The following is a 14,518-nucleotide window of genomic DNA, read 5'->3' as shown; positions in this document are numbered from 1 at the left end:
CAGAGGATGGTTTCGATCCATCGACCTCTGGGTTATGGGCCCAGCACGCTTCCGCTGCGCCACTCTGCTGATTGGAGAACAAGAGCTTTTCTGGGCTTTTACAGCCTACAAACCGACAACCCTAGACCCAGTTTCGAGTGAAGCGGGCAGTAGGCCTTACAAAGCCAAACAACCTGCAACCACGCACTCCCATCCCATGGCCTTTTGCAGACAGGCCTCATTTCTCTAGCTCACACCCTAACTGCCAACACCCCTTCCCCTTCTCTCTCTGTCTCTCTCTCTCTGTCTCTCTCTCTCTCGCAAATAGATACTTTACTTCCCAGGTGCAACAAAACAAGCCTTCTCGAGCTGGCAGATATGGGAAGGAAGGAAGGAAGGGCCAGTTTGGAAACTCAACTCAATTACCATAAATCCCCTGCTAAGGGTTATGGGAGGGAGGAATGAAGGAACTTTGCTTCAGGGAAAGGGCTGCTGCTGCTTCAGCATGTGAGGAGCGCAGCCACACGTTTCACCTTCCTCAGTATGTTGGTTTACAGGATGAGAGAGATCCTGAAACCTCACTCTAATAGGCTGAGGTGCTGTGCTCGGTGGCCTGCTGGGACCTTTGCCCGTCAGGGCAAGGCGAATAGGCCTTTGTCAGGCCTTTGTCGGGGAGGGGCCAGGAGCCCTGCTCGCTTCAATCCCCTCACCGATAGACAGTTGCAGAAACTAGGATGCAAGAACCTTTCCTGGATGGGGTTTTGATTTTCACGAAAGGTGTGTCAGCTTTGCTTTCAGCATGAGTCTGATTTCCAAAAAATGCATTTTGAACAATTTAAAGATTTGATCTGCGTTGGCCGGGAATCGAACCCGGGTCAACTGCTTGGAAGGCAACTATGCTCACCACTATACCACCAACGCCTGCCTGTCTGGCCTATCTGATGGAGCGCCCCTTAGAAATAAGAATAAGTCATTGGCTGGGAATGAAAAAAGCTTGCGTTTGACGCAGAAGCAGTTCGCATCATGAGGTCTTGCCGGTCAGCCCAACATTTCCCCGGGACCCCTTAAAAAAGGAGCTTGGTTTTAAGTTTGGTTTGATTGAACAGTACATTTTGTTGGCTGGGCTGGGACCCTCTCCTATTTAGCGCAAGAGTGGAACGAGGCAGCAAGTTCAAGGAATGACATTGCATCCAGGCACTTACAGCTCTTTGTGCCCTTATGCCATGACACAAAAACATAATTTGAAAAAACTTAGCAGAGGATGGTTTCGATCCATCGACCTCTGGGTTATGTGCCCAGCACGCTTCCGCTGCGCAACTCTGCTGGTTGGAGAACAAGAGCTTTTCTGGGCTTTTACAGCCTACAAACCGACAACCCTAGACCCAGTTTCGAGTGAAGCGGGCAGTAGGCCTTACAAAGCCAAACAACCTGCAACCACGCACTCCCATCCCATGGCCTTTTGCAGACAGGCCTCATTTCTCTAGCTCACACCCTAACTGCCAACACCCCTTCCCCTTCTCTCTCTGTCTCTCTCTCTCTGTCTCTCTCTCTCTCGCAAATAGATACTTTACTTCCCAGGTGCAACAAAACAAGCCTTCTCGAGCTGGCAGATATGGGAAGGAAGGAAGGAAGGGCCAGTTTGGAAACTCAACTCAATTACCATAAATCCCCTGCTAAGGGTTATGGGAGGGAGGAATGAAGGAACTTTGCTTCAGGGAAAGGGCTGCTGCTGCTTCAGCATGTGAGGAGCGCAGCCACACGTTTCACCTTCCTCAGTATGTTGGTTTACAGGATGAGAGAGATCCTGAAACCTCACTCTAAGGGCTTTGTCGGGGAGGGGCCAGGAGCCCTGCTCGCTTCAATCCCCTCACCGATAGACAGTTGCAGAAACTAGGATGCAAGAACCTTTCCTGGATGGGGTTTTGATTTTCACGAAAAGTGTGTCAGCTTTGCTTTCAGCATGAGTCTGATTTCCAAAAAATGCATTTTGAACAATTTAAAGATTTGATCTGCGTTGGCCGGGAATCGAACCCGGGTCAACTGCTTGGAAGGCAGCTATGCTCACCACTATACCACCAACGCCTGCCTGTCTGGACTATCTGATGCAGCGCCCCTTAGAAATAAGAATAAGTCATTGGCTGGGAATGAAAAAAGCTTGCGTTTGACGCAGAAGCAGTTCGCATCATGAGGTCTTGCCGGTCAGCCCAACATTTCCCCGGGACCCCTAAAAAAGGAGCTTGGTTTTAAGTTTGGTTTGATTGAACAGTACATTTTGTTGGCTGGGCTGGGACCCTCTCCTATTTAGCGCAAGAGTGGAACGAGGCAGCAAGTTCAAGGAATGACATTGCATCCAGGCACTTACAGCTCTTTGTGCCCTAATGCCATGACACAAAAACATAATTTGAAAAAACTTAGCAGAGAATGGTTTCGATCCATCGACCTCTGGGTTATGGGCCCAGCACGCTTCCACTGTGCCACTCTGCTGGTTGGAGAACAAGAGCTTTTCTGGGCTTTTACAGCCTACAAACCGACAACCCTAGACCCAGTTTCGAGTGAAGCGGGCAGTAGGCCTTACAAAGCCAAACAACCTGCAACCACGCACTCCCATCCCATGGCCTTTTGCAGACAGGCCTCATTTCTCTAGCTCACACCCTAACTGCCAACACCCCTTCCCCTTCTCTCTCTGTCTCTCTCTCTCTGTCTCTCTCTCTCATTCTCTCTCTCTCGCAAATAGATACTTTACTTCCCAGGTGCAACAAAACAAGCCTTCTCGAGCTGGCAGATATGGGAAGGAAGGAAGGAAGGGCCAGTTTGGAAACTCAACTCAATTACCATAAATCCCCTGCTAAGGGTTATGGGAGGGAGGAATGAAGGAACTTTGCTTCAGGGAAAGGGCTGCTGCTGCTTCAGCATGTGAGGAGCGCAGCCACACGTTTCACCTTCCTCAGTATGTTGGTTTACAGGATGATAGAGATCCTGAAACCTCACTCTAATAGGCTGAGGTGCTGTGCTCGGTGGCCTGCTGGGACCTTTGCCCGTCAGGGCAAGGCGAATAGGCCTTTGTCAGGCCTTCGTCAGGGCTTTGTTGGGGAGGGGCCAGGAGCCCTGCTCGCTTCAATCCCCTCACCGATAGACAGTTGCAGAAACTAGGATGCAAGAACCTTTCCTGGATGGGGTTTTGATTTTCACGAAAAGTGTGTCAGCTTTGCTTTCAGCATGAGTCTGATTTCCAAAAAATGCATTTTGAACAATTTAAAGATTTGATCTGCGTTGGCCGGGAATCGAACCCCGGGTCAACTGCTTGGAAGGCAGCTATGCTCACCACTATACCACCAACGCCTGCCTGTTTGGACTATCTGATGGAGCGCCCCTTAGAAATAAGAATAAGTCATTGGCTGGGAATGAAAAAAGCTTGCGTTTGACGCAGAAGCAGTTCGCATCATGAGGTCTTGCCGGTCAGCCCAACATTTCCCCGGGACCCCTTAAAAAAAGAGCTTGGTTTTAAATTTGGTTTGATTGAACAGTACATTTTGTTGGCTGGGCTGGGACCCTCTCCTATTTAGCGCAAGAGTGGAACGAGGCAGCAAGTTCAAGGAATGACATTGCATCCAGGCACTTACAGCTCTTTGTGCCCTAATGCCATGACACAAAAACATAATTTGAAAAAACTTAGCAGAGGATGGTTTCGATCCATCGACCTCTGGGTTATGGGCCCAGCACGCTTCCGCTGCGCCACTCTGCTGGCTGAAGAACGAGAGCTTTTCGGGGCTTTTACAGCCTACAAACCGACAACCCTAGACCCAGTTTCGAGTGAAGCGGGCAGTAGGCCTTACAAAGCCAAACAACCTGCAACCACGCACTCCCATCCCATGGCCTTTTGCAGACAGGCCTCATTTCTCTAGCTCACACCCTAACTGCCAACACCCCTTCCCCTTCTCTCTCTGTCTCTCTCTCTCTGTCTCTCTCTCTCATTCTCTCTCTCTCGCAAATAGATACTTTACTTCCCAGGTGCAACAAAACAAGCCTTCTCGAGCTGGCAGATATGGGAAGGAAGGAAGGAAGGGCCAGTTTGGAAACTCAACTCAATTACCATAAATCCCCTGCTAAGGGTTATGGGAGGGAGGAATGAAGGAACTTTGCTTCAGGGAAAGGGCTGCTGCTGCTTCAGCATGTGAGGAGCGCAGCCACACGTTTCACCTTCCTCAGTATGTTGGTTTACAGGATGAGAGAGATCCTGAAACCTCACTCTAATAGGCTGAGGTGCTGTGCTCGGTGGCCTGCTGGGACCTTTGCCCGTCAGGGCAAGGCGAATAGGCCTTTGTCAGGCCTTCGTCAGGGCTTTGTCGGGGAGGGGCCAGGAGCCCTGCTCGCTTCAATCCCCTCACCGATAGACAGTTGCAGAAACTAGGATGCAAGAACCTTTCCTGGATGGGGTTTTGATTTTCGCGAAAAGTGTGTCAGCTTTGCTTTCAGCATGAGTCTGATTTCCAAAAAATGCATTTCGAACAATTTAAAGATTTGATCTGCGAATCGAGCCCGGGTCAACTGCTTGGAAGGCAGCTATGCTCACCACTATACCACCAACGCCTGCCTGTCTGGGCTATGTGATGGAGCGCCCCTTAGAAATAAGAATAAGTCATTGGCTGGGAATGAAAAAAGCTTGCGTTTGACGCAGAAGCAGTTCGCATCATGAGGTCTTGCCGGTCAGCCCAACATTTCCCCGGGACCCCTTAAAAAAGGAGCTTGGTTTTAAGTTTGGTTTGATTGAACAGTACATTTTGTTGGCTGGGCTGGGACCCTCTCCTATTTAGCGCAAGAGTGGAACGAGGCAGCAAGTTCAAGGAATGACATTGCATCCAGGCACTTACAGCTCTTTGTGCCCTAATGCCATGACACAAAAACATAATTTGAAAAAACTTAGCAGAGGATGGTTTCAATCCATCGATCTCTGGGTTATGGGCCCAGCACGCTTCCGCTGCGCCACTCTGCTGGTTGGAGAACAAGAGCTTTTCTGGGCTTTTACAGCCTACAAACCGACAACCCTAGACCCAGTTTCGAGTGAAGCGGCAGTAGGCCTTACAAAGCCAAACAAACTGCAACCACGCACTCCCATCCCATGGCCTTTTGCAGACAGGCCTCATTTCTCTAGCTCACACCCTAACTGCCAACACCCCTTCCCCTTCTCTCTCTGTCTCTCTCTCTCTGTCTCTCTCTCTCATTCTCTCTCTCTCGCAAATAGATACTTTACTTCCCAGGTGCAACAAAACAAGCCTTCTCGAGCTGGCAGATATGGGAAGGAAGGAAGGGCCAGTTTGGAAACTCAACTCAATTACCATAAATCCCCTGCTAAGGGTTATGGGAGGGAGGAATGAAGGAACTTTGCTTCAGGGAAAGGGCTGCTGCTGCTTCAGCATGTGAGGAGCGCAGCCACACGTTTCACCTTCCTCAGTATGTTGGTTTACAGGATGAGAGAGATCCTGAAACCTCACTCTAATAGGCTGAGGTGCTGTGCTCGGTGGCCTGCTGGGACCAAGGCCCGTCAGGGCAAGGCGAATAGGCCTTTGTCAGGCCTTCGTCAGGGCTTTGTCGGGGAGGGGCCAGGAGCCCTGCTCGCTTCAATCCCCTCACCGATAGACAGTTGCAGAAACTAGGATGCAAGAACCTTTCCTGGATGGGGTTTTGATTTTCGCGAAAAGTGTGTCAGCTTTGCTTTCAGCATGAGTCTGATTTCCAAAAAATGCATTTTGAACAATTTAAAGATTTGATCTGCGTTGGCCGGGAATAAAACCCGGGTCACTGCTTGGAAGGCAGCTATGCTCACCACTATACCACCAACGCCTGCCTGTCTGGGCTATGTGATGGAGCGCCCCTTAGAAATAAGAATAAGTCATTGGCTGGGAATGAAAAAGCTTGCGTTTGACGCAGAAGCAGTTTGCATCATGAGGTCTTGCCGGTCAGCCCAACATTTCCCCGGGACCCCTTAAAAAAGGAGCTTGGTTTTAAGTTTGGTTTGATTGAACAGTACATTTTGTTGGCTGGGCTGGGCCCCTCTCCTATTTAGCGCAAGAGTGGAACGAGGCAGCAAGTTCAAGGAATGACATTGCATCCAGGCACTTACAGCTCTTTGTGCCCTAATGCCATGACACAAAAACATAATTTGAAAAAAGTTAGCAGAGGATGGTTTCGATCCATCGACCTCTGGGTTATGGGCCCAGCACGCTTCCGCTGCCCCACTCTGCTGGTTGGAGAACAAGAGCTTTTCTGGGCTTTTACAGCCTACAAACCGACAACCCTAGACCCAGTTTCGAGTGAAGCGGGCAGTAGGCCTTACAAAGCCAAACAACCTGCAACCACGCACTCCCATCCCATGGCCTTTTGCAGACAGACCTCATTTCTCTAGCTCACACCCTAACTGCCAACACCCCTTCCCCTTCTCTCTCTGTCTCTCTCTCTCTGTCTCTCTCTCTCGCAAATAGATACTTTACTTCCCAGGTGCAACAAAACAAGCCTTCTCGAGCTGGCAGATATGGGAAGGAAGGAAGGAAGGGCCAGTTTGGAAACTCAACTCAATTACCATAAATCCCCTGCTAAGGGTTATGGGAGGGAGGAATGAAGGAACTTTGCTTCAGGGAAAGGGCTGCTGCTGCTTCAGCATGTGAGGAGCGCAGCCACACGTTTCACCTTCCTCAGTATGTTGGTTTACAGGATGAGAGAGATCCTGAAACCTCACTCTAAGGGCTTTGTCGGGGAGGGGCCAGGAGCCCTGCTCGCTTCAATCCCCTCACCGATAGACAGTTGCAGAAACTAGGATGCAAGAACCTTTCCTGGATGGGGTTTTGATTTTCACGAAAAGTGTGTCAGCTTTGCTTTCAGCATGAGTCTGATTTCCAAAAAATGCATTTTGAACAATTTAAAGATTTGATCTGCGTTGGCCGTGAATCGAACCCGGGTCAACTGCTTGGAAGGCAGCTATGCTCACCACTATACCACCAACGCCTGCCTGTCTGGACTATCTGATGCAGCGCCCCTTAGAAATAAGAATAAGTCATTGGCTGGGAATGAAAAAAGCTTGCGTTTGACGCAGAAGCAGTTCGCATCATGAGGTCTTGCCGGTCAGCCCAACATTTCCCCGGGACCCCTAAAAAAGGAGCTTGGTTTTAAGTTTGGTTTGATTGAACAGTACATTTTGTTGGCTGGGCTGGGACCCTCTCCTATTTAGCGCAAGAGTGGAACGAGGCAGCAAGTTCAAGGAATGACATTGCATCCAGGCACTTACAGCTCTTTGTGCCCTAATGCCATGACACAAAAACATAATTTGAAAAAACTTAGCAGAGAATGGTTTCGATCCATCGACCTCTGGGTTATGGGCCCAGCACGCTTCCACTGTGCCACTCTGCTGGTTGGAGAACAAGAGCTTTTCTGGGCTTTTACAGCCTACAAACCGACAACCCTAGACCCAGTTTCGAGTGAAGCGGGCAGTAGGCCTTACAAAGCCAAACAACCTGCAACCACGCACTCCCATCCCATGGCCTTTTGCAGACAGGCCTCATTTCTCTAGCTCACACCCTAACTGCCAACACCCCTTCCCCTTCTCTCTCTGTCTCTCTCTCTCTGTCTCTCTCTCTCATTCTCTCTCTCTCGCAAATAGATACTTTACTTCCCAGGTGCAACAAAACAAGCCTTCTCGAGCTGGCAGATATGGGAAGGAAGGAAGGAAGGGCCAGTTTGGAAACTCAACTCAATTACCATAAATCCCCTGCTAAGGGTTATGGGAGGGAGGAATGAAGGAACTTTGCTTCAGGGAAAGGGCTGCTGCTGCTTCAGCATGTGAGGAGCGCAGCCACACGTTTCACCTTCCTCAGTATGTTGGTTTACAGGATGATAGAGATCCTGAAACCTCACTCTAATAGGCTGAGGTGCTGTGCTCGGTGGCCTGCTGGGACCTTTGCCCGTCAGGGCAAGGCGAATAGGCCTTTGTCAGGCCTTCGTCAGGGCTTTGTTGGGGAGGGGCCAGGAGCCCTGCTCGCTTCAATCCCCTCACCGATAGACAGTTGCAGAAACTAGGATGCAAGAACCTTTCCTGGATGGGGTTTTGATTTTCACGAAAAGTGTGTCAGCTTTGCTTTCAGCATGAGTCTGATTTCCAAAAAATGCATTTTGAACAATTTAAAGATTTGATCTGCGTTGGCCGGGAATCGAACCCGGGGTCAACTGCTTGGAAGGCAGCTATGCTCACCACTATACCACCAACGCCTGCCTGTTTGGACTATCTGATGGAGCGCCCCTTAGAAATAAGAATAAGTCATTGGCTGGGAATGAAAAAAGCTTGCGTTTGACGCAGAAGCAGTTCGCATCATGAGGTCTTGCCGGTCAGCCCAACATTTCCCCGGGACCCCTTAAAAAAAGAGCTTGGTTTTAAATTTGGTTTGATTGAACAGTACATTTTGTTGGCTGGGCTGGGACCCTCTCCTATTTAGCGCAAGAGTGGAACGAGGCAGCAAGTTCAAGGAATGACATTGCATCCAGGCACTTACAGCTCTTTGTGCCCTAATGCCATGACACAAAAACATAATTTGAAAAAACTTAGCAGAGGATGGTTTCGATCCATCAACCTCTGGGTTATGGGCCCAGCACGCTTCCGCTGCGCCACTCTGCTCGTTGGAGAACAAGAGCTTTTCTGGGCTTTTACAGCCTACAAACCGACAACCCTAGACCCAGTTTCGAGTGAAGCGGGCAGTAGGCCTTACAAAGCCAAACAACCTGCAACCGCGCACTCCCATCCCATGGCCTTTTGCAGACAGGCCTCATTTTTCTAGCTCACACCCTAACTGCCAACACCCCTTCCCCTTCTCTCTCTGTCTCTCTCTCTCTGTCTCTCTCTCTCATTCTCTCTCTCTCGCAAATAGATACTTTACTTCCCAGGTGCAACAAAACAAGCCTTCTCGAGCTGGCAGATATGGGAAGGAAGGAAGGAAGGGCCAGTTTGGAAACTCAACTCAATTACCATAAATCCCCTGCTAAGGGTTATGGGAGGGAGAAATGAAGGAACTTTGCTTCAGGGAAAGGGCTGCTGCTGCTTCAGCATGTGAGGAGCGCAGCCACACGTTTCACCTTCCTCAGTATGTTGGTTTACAGGATGAGAGAGATCCTGAAACCTCACTCTAATAGGCTGAGGTGCTGTGCTCGGTGGCCTGCTGGGACCTTTGGCCGTCAGGGCAAGGCGAATAGGCCTTTGTCAGGCCTTCGTCAGGGCTTTGTCGGGGAGGGGCTAGGAGCCCTGCTCGCTTCAATCCCCTCACCGATAGACAGTTGCAGAAACTAGGATGCAAGAACCTTTCCTGGATGGGGTTTTGATTTTCACGAAAAGTGTGTCAGCTTTGCTTTCAGCATGAGTCTGATTTCCAAAAAATGCATTTTGAACAATTTAAAGATTTGATCTGCGTTGGCCGGGAAACAAACCCGGGTCAACTGCTTGGAAGGCAGCTATGCTCACCACTATACCACGAACGCCTGCCTGTCTGGGCTATCTGATGGAGCGCCCCTTAGAAATAAGAATAAGTCATTGGCTGGGAATGAAAAAAGCTTGCGTTTGACGCAGAAGCAGTTCGCATCATGATGTCTTGCCGGTCAGCCCAACATTTCCCCGGGACCCCTTAAAAAAGGAGCTTGGTTTTAAGTTTGGTTTGATTGAACAGTACATTTTGTTGGCTGGGCTGGGACCCTCTCCTATTTAGCGCAAGAGTGGAACGAGGCAGCAAGTTCAAGGAATGACATTGCATCCAGGCACTTACAGCTCTTTGTGCCCTAATGCCATGACACAAAAACATAATTTGAAAAAACTTAGCAGAGGATGGTTTCGATCCATCAACCTCTGGGTTATGGGCCCAGCACGCTTCCGCTGCGCCACTCTGCTGGTTGGAGAACAAGAGCTTTTCTGGGCTTTTACAGCCTACAAACCGACAACCCTAGACCCAGTTTCGAGTGAAGCGGGCAGTAGGCCTTACAAAGCCAAACAACCTGCAACCGCGCACTCCCATCCCATGGCCTTTTGCAGACAGGCCTCATTTTTCTAGCTCACACCCTAACTGCCAACACCCCTTCCCCTTCTCTCTCTGTCTCTCTGTCTCTCTCTCTCATTCTCTCTCTCTCGCAAATAGATACTTTACTTCCCAGGTGCAACAAAACAAGCCTTCTCGAGCTGGCAGATATGGGAAGGAAGGAAGGAAGGGCCAGTTTGGAAACTCAACTCAATTACCATAAATCCCCTGCTAAGGGTTATGGGAGGGAGGAATGAAGGAACTTTGCTTCAGGGAAAGGGCTGCTGCTGCTTCAGCATGTGAGGAGCGCAGCCACACGTTTCACCTTCCTCAGTATGTTGGTTTACAGGATGATAGAGATCCTGAAACCTCACTCTAATAGGCTGAGGTGCTGTGCTCGGTGGCCTGCTGGGACCTTTGCCCGTCAGGGCAAGGCGAATAGGCCTTTGTCAGGCCTTCGTCAGGGCTTTGTTGGGGAGGGGCCAGGAACCCTGCTCGCTTCAATCCCCTCACCGATAGACAGTTGCAGAAACTAGGATGCAAGAACCTTTCCTGGATGGGGTTTTGATTTTCACGAAAAGTGTGTCAGCTTTGCTTTCAGCATGAGTCTGATTTCCAAAAAATGCATTTTGAACAATTTAAAGATTTGATCTGCGTTGGCCGGGAATCGAACCCGGGGTCAACTGCTTGGAAGGCAGCTATGCTCACCACTATACCACCAACGCCTGCCTGTTTGGACTACCTGATGGAGCGCCCCTTAGAAATAAGAATAAGTCATTGGCTGGGAATGAAAAAAGCTTGCGTTTGACGCAGAAGCAGTTCGCATCATGAGGTCTTGCCGGTCAGCCCAACATTTCCCCGGGACCCCTTAAAAAAAGAGCTTGGTTTTAAATTTGGTTTGATTGAACAGTACATTTTGTTGGCTGGGCTGGGACCCTCTCCTATTTAGCGCAAGAGTGGAACGAGGCAGCAAGTTCAAGGAATGACATTGCATCCAGGCACTTACAGCTCTTTGTGCCCTAATGCCATGACACAAAAACATAATTTGAAAAAACTTAGCAGAGGATGGTTTCGATCCATCGACCTCTGGGTTATGGGCCCAGCACGCTTCCGCTGCGCCACTCTGCTGGCTGAAGAACGAGAGCTTTTCGGGGCTTTTACAGCCTACAAACCGACAACCCTAGACCCAGTTTCGAGTGAAGCGGGCAGTAGGCCTTACAAAGCCAAACAACCTGCAACCACGCACTCCCATCCCATGGCCTTTTGCAGACAGGCCTCATTTCTCTAGCTCACACCCTAACTGCCAACACCCCTTCCCCTTCTCTCTCTGTCTCTCTCTCTCTGTCTCTCTCTCTCATTCTCTCTCTCTCGCAAATAGATACTTTACTTCCCAGGTGCAACAAAACAAGCCTTCTCGAGCTGGCAGATATGGGAAGGAAGGAAGGAAGGGCCAGTTTGGAAACTCAACTCAATTACCATAAATCCCCTGCTAAGGGTTATGGGAGGGAGGAATGAAGGAACTTTGCTTCAGGGAAAGGGCTGCTGCTGCTTCAGCATGTGAGGAGCGCAGCCACACGTTTCACCTTCCTCAGTATGTTGGTTTACAGGATGAGAGAGATCCTGAAACCTCACTCTAATAGGCTGAGGTGCTGTGCTCGGTGGCCTGCTGGGACCTTTGCCCGTCAGGGCAAGGCGAATAGGCCTTTGTCAGGCCTTCGTCAGGGCTTTGTCGGGGAGGGGCCAGGAGCCCTGCTCGCTTCAATCCCCTCACCGATAGACAGTTGCAGAAACTAGGATGCAAGAACCTTTCCTGGATGGGGTTTTGATTTTCGCGAAAAGTGTGTCAGCTTTGCTTTCAGCATGAGTCTGATTTCCAAAAAATGCATTTCGAACAATTTAAAGATTTGATCTGCGAATCGAGCCCGGGTCAACTGCTTGGAAGGCAGCTATGCTCACCACTATACCACCAACGCCTGCCTGTCTGGGCTATGTGATGGAGCGCCCCTTAGAAATAAGAATAAGTCATTGGCTGGGAATGAAAAAAGCTTGCGTTTGACGCAGAAGCAGTTCGCATCATGTGGTCTTGCCGGTCAGCCCAACATTTCCCCGGGACCCCTTAAAAAAGGAGCTTGGTTTTAAGTTTGGTTTGATTGAACAGTACATTTTGTTGGCTGGGCTGGGACCCTCTCCTATTTAGCGCAAGAGTGGAACGAGGCAGCAAGTTCAAGGAATGACATTGCATCCAGGCACTTACAGCTCTTTGTGCCCTAATGCCATGACACAAAAACACAATTTGAAAAAACTTAGCAGAGGATGGTTTCGATCCATCGACCTCTGGGTTATGGGCCCAGCACGCTTCCGCTGCGCCACTCTGCTGGTTGGAGAACAAGAGCTTTTCTGGGCTTTTACAGCCTACAAACCGACAACCCTAGACCCAGTTTCGAGTGAAGCGGGCAGTAGGCCTTACAAAGCCAAACAACCTGCAACCACGCACTCCCATCCCATGGCCTTTTGCAGACAGGCCTCATTTTTCTAGCTCACACCCTAACTGCCAACACCCCTTCCCCTTCTCTCTCTGTCTCTCTCTCTCTGTCTCTCTCTCTCATTCTCTCTCTCTCGCAAATAGATACTTTACTTCCCAGGTGCAACAAAACAAGCCTTCTCGAGCTGGCAGATATGGGAAGGAAGGAAGGAAGGGCCAGTTTGGAAACTCAACTCAATTACCATAAATCCCCTGCTAAGGGTTATGGGAGGGAGGAATGAAGGAACTTTGCTTCAGGGAAAGGGCTGCTGCTGCTTCAGCATGTGAGGAGCGCAGCCACACGTTTCACCTTCCTCAGTATGTTGGTTTACAGGATGAGAGAGATCCTAAAACCTCACTCTAATAGGCTGAGGTGCTGTGCTCGGTGGCCTGCTGGGACCAAGGCCCGTCAGGGCAAGGCGAATAGGCCTTTGTCAGGCCTTCGTCAGGGCTTTGTCGGGGAGGGGCCAGGAGCCCTGCTCGCTTCAATCCCCTCACCGATAGACAGTTGCAGAAACTAGGATGCAAGAACCTTTCCTGGATGGGGTTTTGATTTTCGCGAAAAGTGTGTCAGCTTTGCTTTCAGCATGAGTCTGATTTCCAAAAAATGCATTTTGAACAATTTAAAGATTTGATCTGCGTTGGCCGGGAATAAAACCCGGGTCACTGCTTGGAAGGCAGCTATGCTCACCACTATACCACCAACGCCTGCCTGTCTGGGCTATGTGATGGAGCGCCCCTTAGAAATAAGAATAAGTCATTGGCTGGGAATGAAAAAGCTTGCGTTTGACGCAGAAGCAGTTTGCATCATGAGGTCTTGCCGGTCAGCCCAACATTTCCCCGGGACCCCTTAAAAAAGGAGCTTGGTTTTAAGTTTGGTTTGATTGAACAGTACATTTTGTTGGCTGGGCTGGGACCCTCTCCTATTTAGCGCAAGAGTGGAACGAGGCAGCAAGTTCAAGGAATGACATTGCATCCAGGCACTTACAGCTCTTTGTGCCCTAATGCCATGACACAAAAACATAATTTGAAAAAACTTAGCAGAGGATGGTTTCGATCCATCGACCTCTGGGTTATGGGCCCAGCACGCTTCCGCTGCGCCACTCTGCTGGCTGGAGAACGAGAGCTTTTCGGGGCTTTTACAGCCTACAAAACGACAACCCTAGACCCAGTTTCGAGTGAAGCGGGCAGTAGGCCTTACAAAGCCAAACAACCTGCAACCACGCACTCCCATCCCATGGCCTTTTGCAGACAGGCCTCATTTCTCTAGCTCACACCCTAACTGCCAACACCCCTTCCCCTTCTCTCTCTGTCTCTCTCTCTCTGTCTCTCTCTCTCATTCTCTCTCTCTCGCAAATAGATACTTTACTTCCCAGGTGCAACAAAACAAGCCTTCTCGAGCTGGCAGATATGGGAAGGAAGGAAGGAAGGAAGGGCCAGTTTGGAAACTCAACTCAATTACCATAAATCCCCTGCTAAGGGTTATGGGAGGGAGGAATGAAGGAACTTTGCTTCAGGGAAAGGGCTGCTGCTGCTTCAGCATGTGAGGAGCGCAGCCACACGTTTCACCTTCCTCAGTATGTTGGTTTACAGGATGAGAGAGATCCTGAAACCTCACTCTAATAGGCTGAAGTGATGTGCTCGGTGGCCTGCTGGGACCTTTGCCCGTCAGGGCAAGGCGAATAGGCCTTCGTCAGGGCTTTGTCGGGGAGGGGCCAGGAGCCCTGCTCGCTTCAATCCCCTCACCGATAGACAGTTGCGGAAACTAGGATGCAAGAACCTTTCCTGGATGGGGTTTTGATTTTCGCGAAAAGTGTGTCAGCTTTGCTTTCAGCATGAGTCTGATTTCCCAAAAATGCATTTTGAACAATTTAAAGATTTGATCTGTGTTAACTGCTTGGAAGGCAGCTATGCTCACCACTATACCACCAACTCCTGCCTGTCTGGGCTATGTGATGGAGCGCCCCATAGAAATAAGAAT

General features: G+C 49.8%; 6 non-coding genes across 6 annotated transcripts in view; all 6 read right to left on the bottom strand.

The window, feature by feature from the left end:
- Positions 1 to 69, bottom strand: part of TRNAM-CAU (transfer RNA methionine (anticodon CAU)) — a 72-nt gene extending 3 nt beyond the window's left edge. The window contains exon 1 of the tRNA in view: positions 1 to 69. This exon is cut by the window's left edge and continues 3 nt beyond it. This is a non-coding gene — a tRNA (tRNA-Met).
- Positions 70 to 1,989: 1,920 nt separating this feature from the next.
- On the bottom strand, positions 1,990 to 2,061 carry TRNAG-UCC (transfer RNA glycine (anticodon UCC)). Its single transcript has one exon. It is a non-coding gene; the product is annotated as a tRNA-Gly (tRNA).
- A 1,588-nt stretch (positions 2,062 to 3,649) lies between these two features.
- TRNAM-CAU (transfer RNA methionine (anticodon CAU)) lies at positions 3,650 to 3,721 on the bottom strand. Its single transcript has one exon. It is a non-coding gene; the product is annotated as a tRNA-Met (tRNA).
- Positions 3,722 to 11,072: 7,351 nt separating this feature from the next.
- On the bottom strand, positions 11,073 to 11,144 carry TRNAM-CAU (transfer RNA methionine (anticodon CAU)). Its single transcript has one exon. It is a non-coding gene; the product is annotated as a tRNA-Met (tRNA).
- A 1,176-nt stretch (positions 11,145 to 12,320) lies between these two features.
- On the bottom strand, positions 12,321 to 12,392 carry TRNAM-CAU (transfer RNA methionine (anticodon CAU)). Its single transcript has one exon. It is a non-coding gene; the product is annotated as a tRNA-Met (tRNA).
- Positions 12,393 to 13,575: 1,183 nt separating this feature from the next.
- TRNAM-CAU (transfer RNA methionine (anticodon CAU)) lies at positions 13,576 to 13,647 on the bottom strand. Its single transcript has one exon. It is a non-coding gene; the product is annotated as a tRNA-Met (tRNA).
- Between the last annotated feature and the right edge of the window lie 871 nt (positions 13,648 to 14,518).

Source organism: Ambystoma mexicanum, chromosome 6q, assembly GCF_040938575.1.
Source record: "Ambystoma mexicanum isolate Mex_15411 chromosome 6q, UKY_AmexF1_1, whole genome shotgun sequence".
In the NCBI taxonomy this organism is placed as follows: Eukaryota; Metazoa; Chordata; class Amphibia; order Caudata; family Ambystomatidae; genus Ambystoma; species Ambystoma mexicanum.
Note: the sequence above shows the minus strand (reverse complement) of the source record. Positions and strands in the feature narration are given on the sequence as shown.